The sequence below is a fragment of the Nicotiana tabacum genome, chromosome 1 (genome assembly GCF_000715075.1).
Source record: "Nicotiana tabacum cultivar K326 chromosome 1, ASM71507v2, whole genome shotgun sequence".
Taxonomy (NCBI): domain Eukaryota; kingdom Viridiplantae; phylum Streptophyta; class Magnoliopsida; order Solanales; family Solanaceae; genus Nicotiana; species Nicotiana tabacum.
In genome coordinates this window covers 159,265,432-159,278,257 of record NC_134080.1, presented here as the reverse complement: position 1 = coordinate 159,278,257, position 12,826 = coordinate 159,265,432, and the positions used below count along the sequence as shown (strand labels likewise).

General features: G+C 38.6%; 1 long non-coding RNA gene across 1 annotated transcript in view; it reads left to right on the top strand.

Moving 5' to 3' along the window:
• The first annotated feature begins 7,840 nt into the window (after nt 1–7,840).
• LOC142181298 (uncharacterized) overlaps nt 7,841–12,826 on the top strand; it is a 28,005-nt gene continuing 23,019 nt past the window's right edge. The window contains exon 1 of the long non-coding RNA XR_012709981.1: nt 7,841–8,448. This is a non-coding gene — a long non-coding RNA (uncharacterized LOC142181298). The remainder of the gene's footprint in view (nt 8,449–12,826) is intronic.

Sequence of the window (12,826 nt, the reverse complement as noted above, 5' to 3'; positions counted from 1 at the left end):
AGGAATACATTTCAGTATTTGCATTTCATGTTCCAGGCGCCCACCTGTATAACGAGAGGAATACATTTCAGTCTTTTTTATTTCAAATGTTGAATTTGGGAGCCCGCCCAGATAATAGAGGCATACATTCAGTCTTTTTTACTTTTAAGTGTTGAAGTTGGGAGCCCGCCCAGATAACAGAGGCATACATTCAGTCTTTTTATTTTAAGTGTTGAAGTTGGGAGCCCGCCCAGATAACAGAGGCATACATTCAGTCTTTTTTTATTTTTAAGTGTCGAAGTTGGGAGCCCGCCCATAATAACAGAGGAATACATTCAGTCTTTAATTTTAAGTGTTGAAATTGGGAGCCCGCCCAGATAACAGAGGCATACATTCAGTCTTTTATTTCAAGTGTTGAAATTGGGAGCCCGCCCAGATAATGGAGGTATACATTCCACGTCTTTACCCATAGGAGATGCATTTCCTCCTAAGTTTCAGTTTTACCAATAGGAGACTCACTTCCTAGATCCATTGTACCAATAGGAGACGCACTTCCTAAGCAAGTTTTATTAGTAGGAGACGCACTTCCTAAGCAAGTTTCACCAGTAGGAGACGCACTTCCTAAGCAAGTTTCACCAATAGGAGACGCACTTCCTAAGATATGTTTCACCATAGGAGACGCACTTCCTAAAGTTCAGTTTCACCATAGGAGACGCACTTCCTAAGTTCAGTTTCACCATAGGAGACGCACTTCCTAAGTTCATTTCCCCCATAGGAGACGCACTTCCTAAGTTTAGTTCTACCAATAGGAGACGCACTTCCTAAGTTCAGTTTTACCATTAGGAGACGCACTTCCTAAGAATAGGTTCACCAATAGGAGACGCACTTCCTAAGTTGATTTCACCAATAGGAGACGCACTTCCTAAGCTAAGTTTTACCAATAGGAGACGCACTTCCTAGATCTATTGTACCTATAGGAGACGCACTTCCTAAGAATAGTTTCACCCAGTAGGAGACGCACTTCCTAAAAACAGTCATCCCCAATAGGAGACGCACTTCCTAAGTTTATTGTACCCAATAGGAGACGCACTTCCTAAGTTTATTGTACCCATAGGAGACGCACTTCCTAAGTTTATTGTACCCCCAGGAGACGCACTTCCTCAAAGTTTAGTTTTACCCGTAGGAGACGCACTTCCTAATCGAGATTTTATTCATAGGAGACGCACTTCCTAGTTTCTAGTCACTGAAGTTTTCACCCTTAGGAGACACACTTCCTAGTTTAGCTCATTCCGATCCAACCATAGAAGACACACGTTCTAGTTTGAGTCGTTGAGGTTTTTATTTTAGCAGACACATTTGCTAGCAAGAGTTTTGGTTTTACTCATAGGAGATGCACATCCTAGAGCAAGTTTCACCAATAGGAGACGCACTTCCTAAGCAAGTTTCATCAATAGGAGACGCACTTCCTAAGTCAGTTTCACCATAGGAGACGCACTTCATAAGTTCATTTCACCCATAGGAGACGCACTTCCTATAGTTCAGTTTCACCATAGGAGACGCACTTCCTAAAGCAAGTTTCACCATAGGAGACGCACTTCCTAAAGTTCAGTTTCACCATAGGAGACACACTTCCTAAGTTTAATTCCATGCACAGGAAACGCACTTCCTGAATTAAGTTTTCATTATTAGGAGACACACTTCCTAGTCTGGTTCACTCAGGTTATACTTTTGCTTTAGGGGACGCACTCCCGAGTTTGGCTTTTTAGATTATATTTTATTTCAGGAGACACACTTCCGGAATTGAGATTTCACCCCTAGGAGATGCACTTCCTAGTCCAGTTTTTTTGAAGTTTACCCGTAGGAGACGCACTTCCTAATCGAGATTTTATTCATAGGAGACGCACTTCCTAGTTCTAGTCACTGAAGTTTTCACCCTTAGGAGACGCACTTCCTAGTTTAGCTCATTCCGATTCAACCATAGAAGACACACTTTCTAGTTTGAGTCATTGAGGTTTTTATTTTAGCAGACACATTTGCTAGCAAGAGTTTTGGTTTTACTCATAGGAGATGCACATCCTAGTCTTTAGTTTACTCTCATCATTGAATCAGTAGTGTAAGTGAGTTACAATTTTGCTAACGACTCACTAATCTTCCCAGTACAAACTGGGTTAGAAAATTTTGTTTGTTTTGTTTGTTTTGATTGTCAGGGACCCGCCTGTAGAACGGAGGTTGTTGCGTGTCGAAGATAGAAGAAGTCAGGAGTCCGCCTGTAGAACGGAGAAGCATGTTTCAAGATCAAGCAGTGACCCACTGGAAAGCAGAAGGTTACAACAAAAATCCCCAGCACTCAATCCAAGATAGAAGCAACAAGAATCTCGCCCCAAGAATGCGAGTCAACAGTCTGAGAGGGTCAACAAAAGCTAGTCACAAAAAAAAAAAAAAAAGAAAAAAGAAAAATGAATGAATCCGAAATACGGAAGTGGAGAACAAATGTGGTCTGCTCAAGAACTAGCACCTAAAACTAGCAAGTATTAAGGTTCAAATCCAAAGTCTGCATGAAGCACCATTCAAGACTCAAGACCGAGTTTCAGCAGACTTAAGAGATAGGAATCCTTGTAACAAGTAGCTGATAGGCTTAGTTAGTCTTTTTCAGTTTTTATTTTTGTTGTAATGACAGGACCGCGGACCGGAACCTCAACGGAACGGCACCTCGATCGGCTCTTCACCTCGGTACAACTTCACTATCTCTCTCATTCCCGAACTACACGTGGCCTGATTCCTGTATAACCAAGGATATGTAGGCAGCTCAGATATCAGGGCTCGATCACAATCCCTCCCTTTCCTTAAGTGTAGTCCGTCCAAGTAATGGTCGGGTCAAAAACACGTCTAGTCGTTCTTTGTCGGAAAACTCTTCGTGTTTCCAGTCAAAGAGGGGCAGCTGTAAGCACGTGATTTTTGACCCTCCCCGAGAATTTTTAGCGTGAATATGTGAAATTGGGTCTAGTATAGCTATTTTAACTATTTTTACTTTATTTCGTTGCAAAAAGAAAAATTACAAAAAAAAAAGTATATATATAAATTTTAGTTTATGTATCCCTCATAAACTTGAAAAAATCAAAAATTGCACTTTATTTTGGTACTTTATATAAATTCGAAAATTAACAAAAAAAATATATATAATTCTATTAATGTTTTGAAGTCATTTTAATACAAAAAATATTATTTCATATTTTTGTCTTTATTAAAAAAATGAAAATTACAAAAATAGTTTTATTAATATGTTATAGTTATTTTAACTTTGAAAAATACAAAAAAATATTACTTCATATTTTATCTTAATATTTACGAAAATTACAAAAAAATAGTTTTATTAATATTTTTGTAGCTATTTTAAAATCTTGAAAAATATTTAAAAATATATAGTTTTGTTTAAATACTAGTCTTATTTTTGGTAGTTATTTTGCTTACATAGGACTAGTTAAGCAACGTGTTCCTATTTCTCGGGTCCGGGCAAAAGAATAATATTCGGGTTTAAACTACCCGGTTTTAGGCCTAATTTTCGGACCTAGCCCATAATAAACAGTGTCCAGGACACATGGGGAACCCCACCACGCGTGGGGGACATATGCCTCGAACCCCACCACGCGTGGGCTCATTTTTCTGGGCAAAACCCATGCTAAATGGACGGGGGACCAACGAAAAGGAAAGGAGACTTTTTGGAAATTTTTTGAAAAAAGGTTACTGTTCTTCTTCCTTCTTAAAAGAGAAGAAGAAGCAGAAACCTAAAAAAGGCATCGATCCCGGCTTCCCCCCCCCCAGCGTCCCAAACCCAAAGGACCCTGTCACCTTCCCCAGTTCCCGACGTTAAACCATCAAACGACCACCTGCTCCGACGACACATCTCCCTCGTCATCTCGCAACCCGTTCGTCGACCACTACCCAAACCAGTCGACTCTACTGTCCAAACACCCCCCCATCACCGGCAACCACACCTCCTCCTCCTAAGCTTCCCACAGGAAAAACAGGACCCGTCGTACCCCCGTCACCAAAAACCAACAGCAACCACCCGCCAGTCCACGTCCGCCATTGCAACCCATTGCGAGCTTCCCCCGTCGACCAAGCATCACCACCGTTCGACCCCGTTACAATCCAAACCCAACACCCCTACTGCCCAAAACCACCAACAAACTTCCATTGTTGTCCACCCCGTCACCTCCACCATAACCGACGACCTCACGACCACTGCCCCAAACACCACCCTAACACCACCACAAACATATTTCTCCACCTCCAGTCGCACCCCCAACGTTCGAAGCCCAGCAACCTTTCATCGCCACCCTCTCGCGTCCAAACTTCGAAACGCCACCACCCCACGTCCGTCAACCACTGCCCGCAACCCCACCGTCCAAACGCGACCACCACTGCTTCAGCTGATGTTATCGTCGTTCTTTCACTGTTGTCGTGCAGTCCGTTGAGGTCGTCTTTGTTCGTCGAGGTCCGGCGCGTCGAGTCCGTCCGTTGAAGTCGATGTTGAGGTTCGGTCAATGGCTCTAGGTGTTTCTGTTTATTCAGGTTAGTAAGCCTCGATGTATTGGATTAAAGAAATTTTACGTTCAATGTTTGAAGTTGCGATATATCAATTGATATGATAATTTCCTGCTTATGTTTCACTGTATGCATTTTAGTTCATTTTTGTGTTATGTTATTATTGATTACTTGATGTCATTTGATTTAATCGTATTAGTAGTCCCAAGATTAGTATTGTTATTATTTACGTTCAATGGGTTATGTTATTATTGTCTCAGTTTATTTGGACAAAATTAGTATTAGTACCTGTTGTTGCTACGCCCGAAACACTCATTCGCTTAACTTCTTTTAGCAAATCTTGACAAGTTATGAGATTGTATTTGTAAAGAGGCTGAAGGTTTAGTATGGTTAAAGGCGTAAAAATGGCATCCCTTTAAAAATAAAAATAAAAAATAATAATAATAAAAAATAATAATAATAATAAAAAATAAAATAAAATGAGACGAGCCTCGCCAAATAAAAGGGACAAATTGCGGGGCCCTCACAAAATATATGTATTAAATACTTAGATTCCGGGATGGGTCGTTTAGCAAATTTCATGGCCCTACCCAAAATAATAATGCGCTAGCTGCTTTAGGCGCGCCTTTAATAATGTTATCTCCCTAAACTCGGGTGCACATTTATGTGACCCAAATCCAAATCTCAACGGAGTCGAAATATGTCTCTAGTCACGGGCACATTGATTGTGACGTGGCCCGAGATGTATATCCATGAAGTTGCAAATTCTTTTAAAAAATAAGAATGAGATGAGCCTCGCCGAATAAAAATACAAATTGCGGGGCCCTCAGTAAATACTTGTTTAAAATTACTTAGAATTCAGGAGGGCCGCTTAGTGAATTTCGTGGCTTTCCCGAAATAATAACGCGATAGTCTCTTTAGGCGCGTGTCTAATAATTTACTTTCTTAAACTTGGGTGTTCATTTCATGCGACCCAAATCCAAATCCCAAAACGTCAAATAAGATATGTTCCGGATTGTGGGTGCATTTCATGTGACGCAGTCCAAAGACATATTCTAAGCGATGTTCACATTCTTAATAATAATAATTAATAAAGCGGTTAAAAGATAAAATCTGCACATGGTTCATAATTGTATTAAAATCAGATAATCAAGCCGAATATAACAATTAAGCGACCGTGCTAGAACCACGAAACTCGGGAATGCCTAACACCTTCTCCCGGGTTAACAGAATTCCTTATCCGGATTTCTGGTACGCAGACTATAATATAGAGTCATTATTTTCCTCGATTCGGGATTAAAATTGGTGACTTGGGACACCCTAAATCTCCCAAGTGGCGACTCTGAAATTAATAAATAAATCCCGTTTCGATTGTCCTTTAATTGGAAAAAACTCCCCCTGCGCCCCCCCGGGCGCGGAAAAAGGAGGTGTGACAGTGGACCTTTTTCTTTTCTAGCATAACCCGATGACTTTTCCGGCATAACTCGTGGACCTCCCCGGCATAACCCGAGGACCTTTTACTTTTCCGGCACAACCCAATGAATTTCCCGGCATAACCTGTGGACCTCCCCGGCATAACCCGAGGACCCTTTTTCTTTTCTGGCATAACCCGATCACTTTTACGACATAACCCGTGGACCTCCCCAACATAACCCGAGGACCTTTTTTCTTTTCCGGAATAACCCCATGACTTTCGCGGCATAACCCGATGACTTTTCCAGCATAACCCATGGACCTCCCGGGCATAACCCGAGGACTTTTCTCTTTTCCAGCATAATCTGTTGACTTGCCCGGTATAACCCGTGGACCTCCCGGGCATAACCCAAGGACCTTTTTCTTTTTCGGCATAACCCGATGACCTTCCCCAGCATAATCCGATGACTTTTTTCTTTTTCAGCATAACCCGGTCATGTTTCCAGCATAACCTGGTAATCTTCCCAACTTGGGGCCTCCGATCCCTATTTGATTGCATTTTAGATATAGGGTTTCCACTCCCTAATCTCTTTTTCTCAGGGATACGCAATCTCAATTTTAATTTCTTTCAATAAAGAAATAGTTTGATTTTTGTTACAATAACTCACGAAATTTTCCTAGGGAAAACTGGGGCAGAAAAAATTTGTTTGTTTGCTTGCTTTGGTGCTTCAGCAGGTTTTCACCGTGAGGCACAAGGTTTGAGATGACCAAAAGAAGAAGTCTCAACCCAAATAAAAGAAAAAGAACAAAAGAAAAGAAGTTGAACTCAAAATGCATAAGCGGGGAAAAGATGTGGACTACTCAAGACATAATGGAAGTCACAAGCTCTGCATGTCCCGTCTTGATATGAAAAAGTTGAAAAAGGAAAGAACCAGCACCTACAGCTAATAAGCATCAAGATTCAGATCAGAGTCCGCATGAAGAACCAACCAAGACTCAAGATCAAGCTTCAGAAGACTCTTAGATAGGAATCTTGTAACTAGTAGTTGATAGGCTTAGCTAGTTTAACTTTTTATTTTTCATTTTGGTGTAATAAGGAGCTCAACAAGCAGAAACAACAGCAACAGCAGTGAAATCACAGTTTTCCGGTAGTCCCAGCTACCAAAACTTCCAGAACTACACCGACCTAATTTCGTTTATAGCCAAGGATACGTAGGCAACCTCTGAAGCAAGGTTAGGTCAAACTTTTTCAAAATGCTTCCAAATGGAGTTTCAAACAGGCAAAAATTGCTCGTAATTGCTCACTTTATCTTTGCCCGAAAACTTTTCATGTTTCCGAGCAAAGAGGGGCAGCTGTGAGCACCTAATTTTTGCCCTACATGAAAACAACTCCTAAAAATAGATCAAAAATAATATTAATTGATTTTTAGGAGTTTTTCTTTATTTAGTTGTATTTCATGCATGTTTAATATTTTAAAATCATAAGAAAAAACCATAAAAATTGTCACATTTTAATTTCATGCCATCTTAGGTTCAATTTGCATGTAGGAATTAATTTTATTAAGCAAAACATCACAAAGAATGGTCAATTTTACATATTTAGATATTAGCCTTTAAAATTAGCATTTTTCTTTAGTTTTAAGTTAATTAGTTGTTTTAATGTTAAAATAGATAAAAAAAAATTTAATTTCTACAAAAATAGATTAATTTAGGATTTTAATTAATTAAAAAAAGGAAAAAACAAAGAAAAGGAAAATAGAAAAAATATATTTTTGGTTTTATTTCTTTTAAAATTGGTCTAATTCCTAGATTGGTCCAAATTAATTTTAAATCCCGACCCAATTCCCTTAGGCCCATTTCCCTTGACCCAAATTCCCTCATTAACACCCCCCTATTCCTCTAACCCTAGGAGAAAAATCAGATTTTAGACAAAAAAAAAAGATCCTAGACCCTTATAGAAAAAAGCTCAAAAACGGCGCATCTACACCCCCCTCCGATTTTCTTCTTGACACCACAAAATACCATGTAAATTCCACTCATAGAACACCATAAACCCCATTAGAACCAGCTCTCTCCCACCACAAAACCAACCCAAAAAGGAGCTTGGATTCACCCAAAAGAACGACCTCAGAGTAGCTCCAAAAATGAGTTAAAAACTGTCCCAAAACCAGTGTTAAACCACCACCAAATCACCCCCTAAACCCCATTAAAACTAGCTCAAATGAAGCTCCAAAACATAGCTAGAATAGCCTTAAACTAAGGTCAAATTTGACCTCAAATCAGCCCCAAAACGGTTGTGTTATTGCTGGAAAATCAGTCATGGAATAGCCTTGAAACAAAGCTAGCTTAAGATTTTACTCCTAAACTTTACTTTTCTGGGAATTCAAGTGTGAACAAGTTTGAGAAGTGCGGTTTGCTGCTGTTGTTTCCACCGAATTCATGGCTGAGCTCCAGCCTTAGTTTTTCAGCCTTTATTGGTTTTTTTCCTATTCGTTTTATTCCGGCAGTGAGGTAAGTGGTCATTGTTGCATCCATCATTATCTTTTAAGAGGAGTAACTTGCTTTTCCTTTCTCCTCCATTTTGTTTTTCTTGTTCACTTCTCATTTCTTCTTGATATATAAGTGGCGAAGTTAGTGTATGTATTAAACAAAAATCATTCGATAATTCCTTGCTATGAATTTTGGTCAATCTATTGTAGTTTGTGAAGAAAAATTTACTTCTCTTTCTTCTTTTTTTGTTATTAAAAGCAGGTGAAAAATCTATGTTTATAGTAAAATTTATAGTACCAAAGATTTTTCGTTTGATCTTCTTTTACTCTTTTTTTTACTTTTTCATTGATTTTTTTTTTTTTGGAAATACAAATCTCACTCTATAATGAGGGAATCAGATCTTATGTACATATAAACAGTTTGACTTTTTAATACAGGCAAGAAATAAGATAAACTCTAGATGTGCTATTTGAGAAATACAAAAAAAATATAGCTACTTGTAAGAAGAATAAATTTAGGATTACAAGAGCATCTCAAGTAGTTAATGTATTTCTAAAGTTAGTAAAAAATATTTCGTTGCAATTTATCTTCTCCATAACAAAAAAAATATTATTTTCTCCTTAAACCAAAGTAGATTATTAATAAAAAAACTAAATCGGTACGTAATTTTTTGATTTTTTCTTTACATTGTTTCTTTTCACTCATTATATTAAACTCTTGATATTCCCCTTATATTCAGGAAATAAATGTGAGGTTTTGATTTATAGATAGCGTGACTAAAGTCTAAAAATTAATCGTTCTTTTGTTAGTTTTATTATGCTTGGGAACTTTTACTTTTGGAAGTACCATTTTTCTTGGCAGTCTTAATATTTTTATTTCTTGTGTAGCTAGAGATTATAGTATTTTTAGTACCGGTAAAATGCTCTTTATTTATGGATTAAGGGAATTTTGGGACAATGACGTCTACTCCTATAACAATGATTATGTGCATTTGCTGAAAAAGTAATAATGTGCAGATGGATGATAATATTTTATTTTTTAAAGTGTGAGGGTTTGACAGACTACTGTAAATAACTTCCTATCTTCTTCTCATAGCAAAAACAAAAGTATATTTATGTGGAAGTGTATTTGTCTGCTTTATTTGATGTTTCATTCTATGAAAGAGGAAGTGTATATTTATGTGGAAGTGTATTGTGATCATGGGTACGGTTTTCGTGGCATGGTCGCGATATGTAATCTCCAATTTGGGTGTGCATTTTATGTGACCCGGTTACAACTTCGAACAATAATAAAGTAAACATGTCGCGAATCGCGGGTGCATTTCATGTAGCGTGGTTTGCGGTGTACCCCAAAACGGCAAGTGTACGACAATCGTAACTTGTTCAAGTAATAATTCCATAAATCCTAAAAGAGGTCAAAATAATTAAAAGCGGCTGTAAAGTTAAAAATGCACTATAGGTTTAAAACATGTAGTAAATCAGATAATAGGCCAATATTAATAGTTTAAGCGACCGTGCTAGAACCATGGAACCCAGGAATGCCTAACACATTCTCCCGGGTTAACAAAATTCCTTACTTAAATTTCTGGTTCGAAGGCTTTTTTTTAAAATAAAGTCGAAATTTCCTCTATTTGGGATTTTAAAATAAACTGGTGACTTGGGACACCAAATAAACTATTCCAAGTGGCGTCTTTGATTATATAAATAAAATCTCATTTCGAATAAGGTCACTTTAATTGGAAAAACTCCCTTTTATACCCCTCGGTTGGTAAAAAGGAGGTGTGACAGTTGTTACTCGTATTATTCAGCAGACACAGACTATCATTTCTTGCTACCTGATTACTATATTTATGTTTTTTTTTACCTAAAGTGCACTAGTTGATTCTAAATCATGCCTTATGCGTGCACTACCGTCCCATGCCTATGGCCAAGGAGGCTTTGAACCTACTATTTGGATGGTTTTAGACTTTACTCAGGTTGCTCAAAATGATAAATATAAGCGACATTCAAAACATGTAGGAATGCACATAAAGACAATAAATGGCTCAAGTTGGACTCTACATGTAAGCAATAAATACACGCAAATAGGTGGGGCAGCAGACAAATTTCAGAATTAGGACGAAGTGGAGTCCTTAAATCCTATAGCCATGGCTTCTATGTGATTATGAATTTTAAGGGTATGGGCAGTGTTGCTTTCTTAGGTGTCATGACCTGGACTTCCGACCTTCGGGAGTCGTGATGACGCCTACTCGTGAAAGTTAGGCAAGCCGAGTATTATATATCTTATTACCCTTTTCTTAACCTTTTAACAATTTTAAATCAACATACGATGAACAGCGGAATAATAATAATAATTAAAGATGTGTGGAAGATGAAATCTGATAACTTAGCCAAACACTAGTACGAAAATTACAAAATACATCGCTACCCAGAACTGGTGTCACAATATCACGGACCATCTGCGAATACTACAAACAATTGTCTGGAAAGAAAGATACAATCTGTCTCTGAAGTAAATGAAAATAGAATATAAGGATAGAAGGTGACGCCAAGGCCTATGGACATCTGCAGGACTACCTCGGGTCTCCGCTGGACTGAAGGCAGCAACCACTCTAAGGTCCAAAAGCTTCGGCATCGAGATCTGCATACTTTACAGAGTGTAGTATTAGCACAACTGACCCCATGTGCTGGTACGTCTCGAGCCTAAAATCGGTGAAGTAGTGACGAGGCTAGGACAAGACTACCAAATAAACCTGTGCAGTTTAAAGTATATACAACAAGTAATAATAACGGAAACTAGCAGTTAAAGATGGGGAACGGAACACGCTGCGGGGGAATATCAAGTACCAACAGTAAATTAGGAGAAAAGCATAAAGAACATTTTAAAGTTCGCATCAGTAAGAATAAGGAAACAGTAACAAATCAATATCCGCTTTTATTCTTTATTGTTGTGGCACGCAACCCGATCCAAATCATATAACACTGTTGCAGCGTGCAACCCTATCCAAATCATATATCATTGTTGCGGCGTGCAACCCGATCCAATCATATCTTACTGTTGGGGCATGTAACCCGACCCCTCGTGTCCTCCCTTATTACTCCATGTTGCGGCGTGTAACCCGATCCAAATCATATAACACTGTTGCAGCGTGCAACCCAATCCAAATCATATATCACTGTTGCGGCGTGCAAACCAATCCAATCATATCTTACTATTGTGGCGTGCAACCCGACCCCTCCTGTCCTCCCTTATTACTCCATGTTACGGCGTGCAACCCGATCCAAATCATATATCACTGTTTTGGCATGCAACCCGATCCAAATATATAATTTAACACAAATCACAAAAGAATCCCGGTAAGGGAACAATAAGGAAACAACAATATTCCGGCAAGGGAATCAACAATGAGAATAAACACATCACGGCAAGGGAACCAACAATAAGAATTAAATACGTCCCATCAAGGGAACCAACAATAAGAATTAAATACTGTCCCGGCAAGGGAATCAGCTATAACCAAACTTGTACCAACATTTAACTTCACAAATGAAACCTCAACTAGAACCAATAATCAACAATAAACAAATACCCCGAGAATAATCATAATTCTTGACCAACACGGAGAATCAACAACTTAGGCATTTGTAGTACTTATTAAGAACACAACGATTACAATTTAAGACTCACGGGCATGCTTGACAATGACGTATAAGTACTCGTCACCACACCTATACATCGTACACTACACTATCACATAGCAAATAAAGCACAATGCCTACTCCCTTATGCTAATGTTAAACCAAATACTTACCTCGAACTTCCACGGCCAACTCAAGCCTCAAACACCGCTTTTCCTTTAGAATTCGCCTCCAAATTACTTGTATCTAGCCCAAATTAATTTAACAATATCAATAAATGCTAAGGAATTCAACCCCAATTCTAAATTATAGATTTTCTATCATTCTTCCCAAAAAGTCAAAAATCGACCCCGGGCGCGCTTGGTCAAAACTCGAGGTTCGGACCAAAACCCGATCACCCATTCACCCATGAGCCCAAATATGCAATTAGTGTTGAAATTCGACCCCAAAATGAGGTCTAAATTTCAATTATTCAAAAAGCCCTGACTCTACCCAACTTCCTAATTTCTACCATGAAAACTCTTGATTTTTTATTAAAAAGTGATGAAAATAGTTGGGTAATTGAAAGAGTGTGGTTTAGAATTGATTACCAACACTCTGGGGATGAATTAGTGTGAATAAAATCTCCTCTATGTCTTGGGAGTTCGAAAATATGGAGTAAATGGGTTCTGCCCATTTTTTCTATTGTTTTCTAAAGACTGGGCAGGTCTTCATCACGTTCGCGATAGGCTTGCCGCGTTCGCGATGGGTCAGGCCCAAAT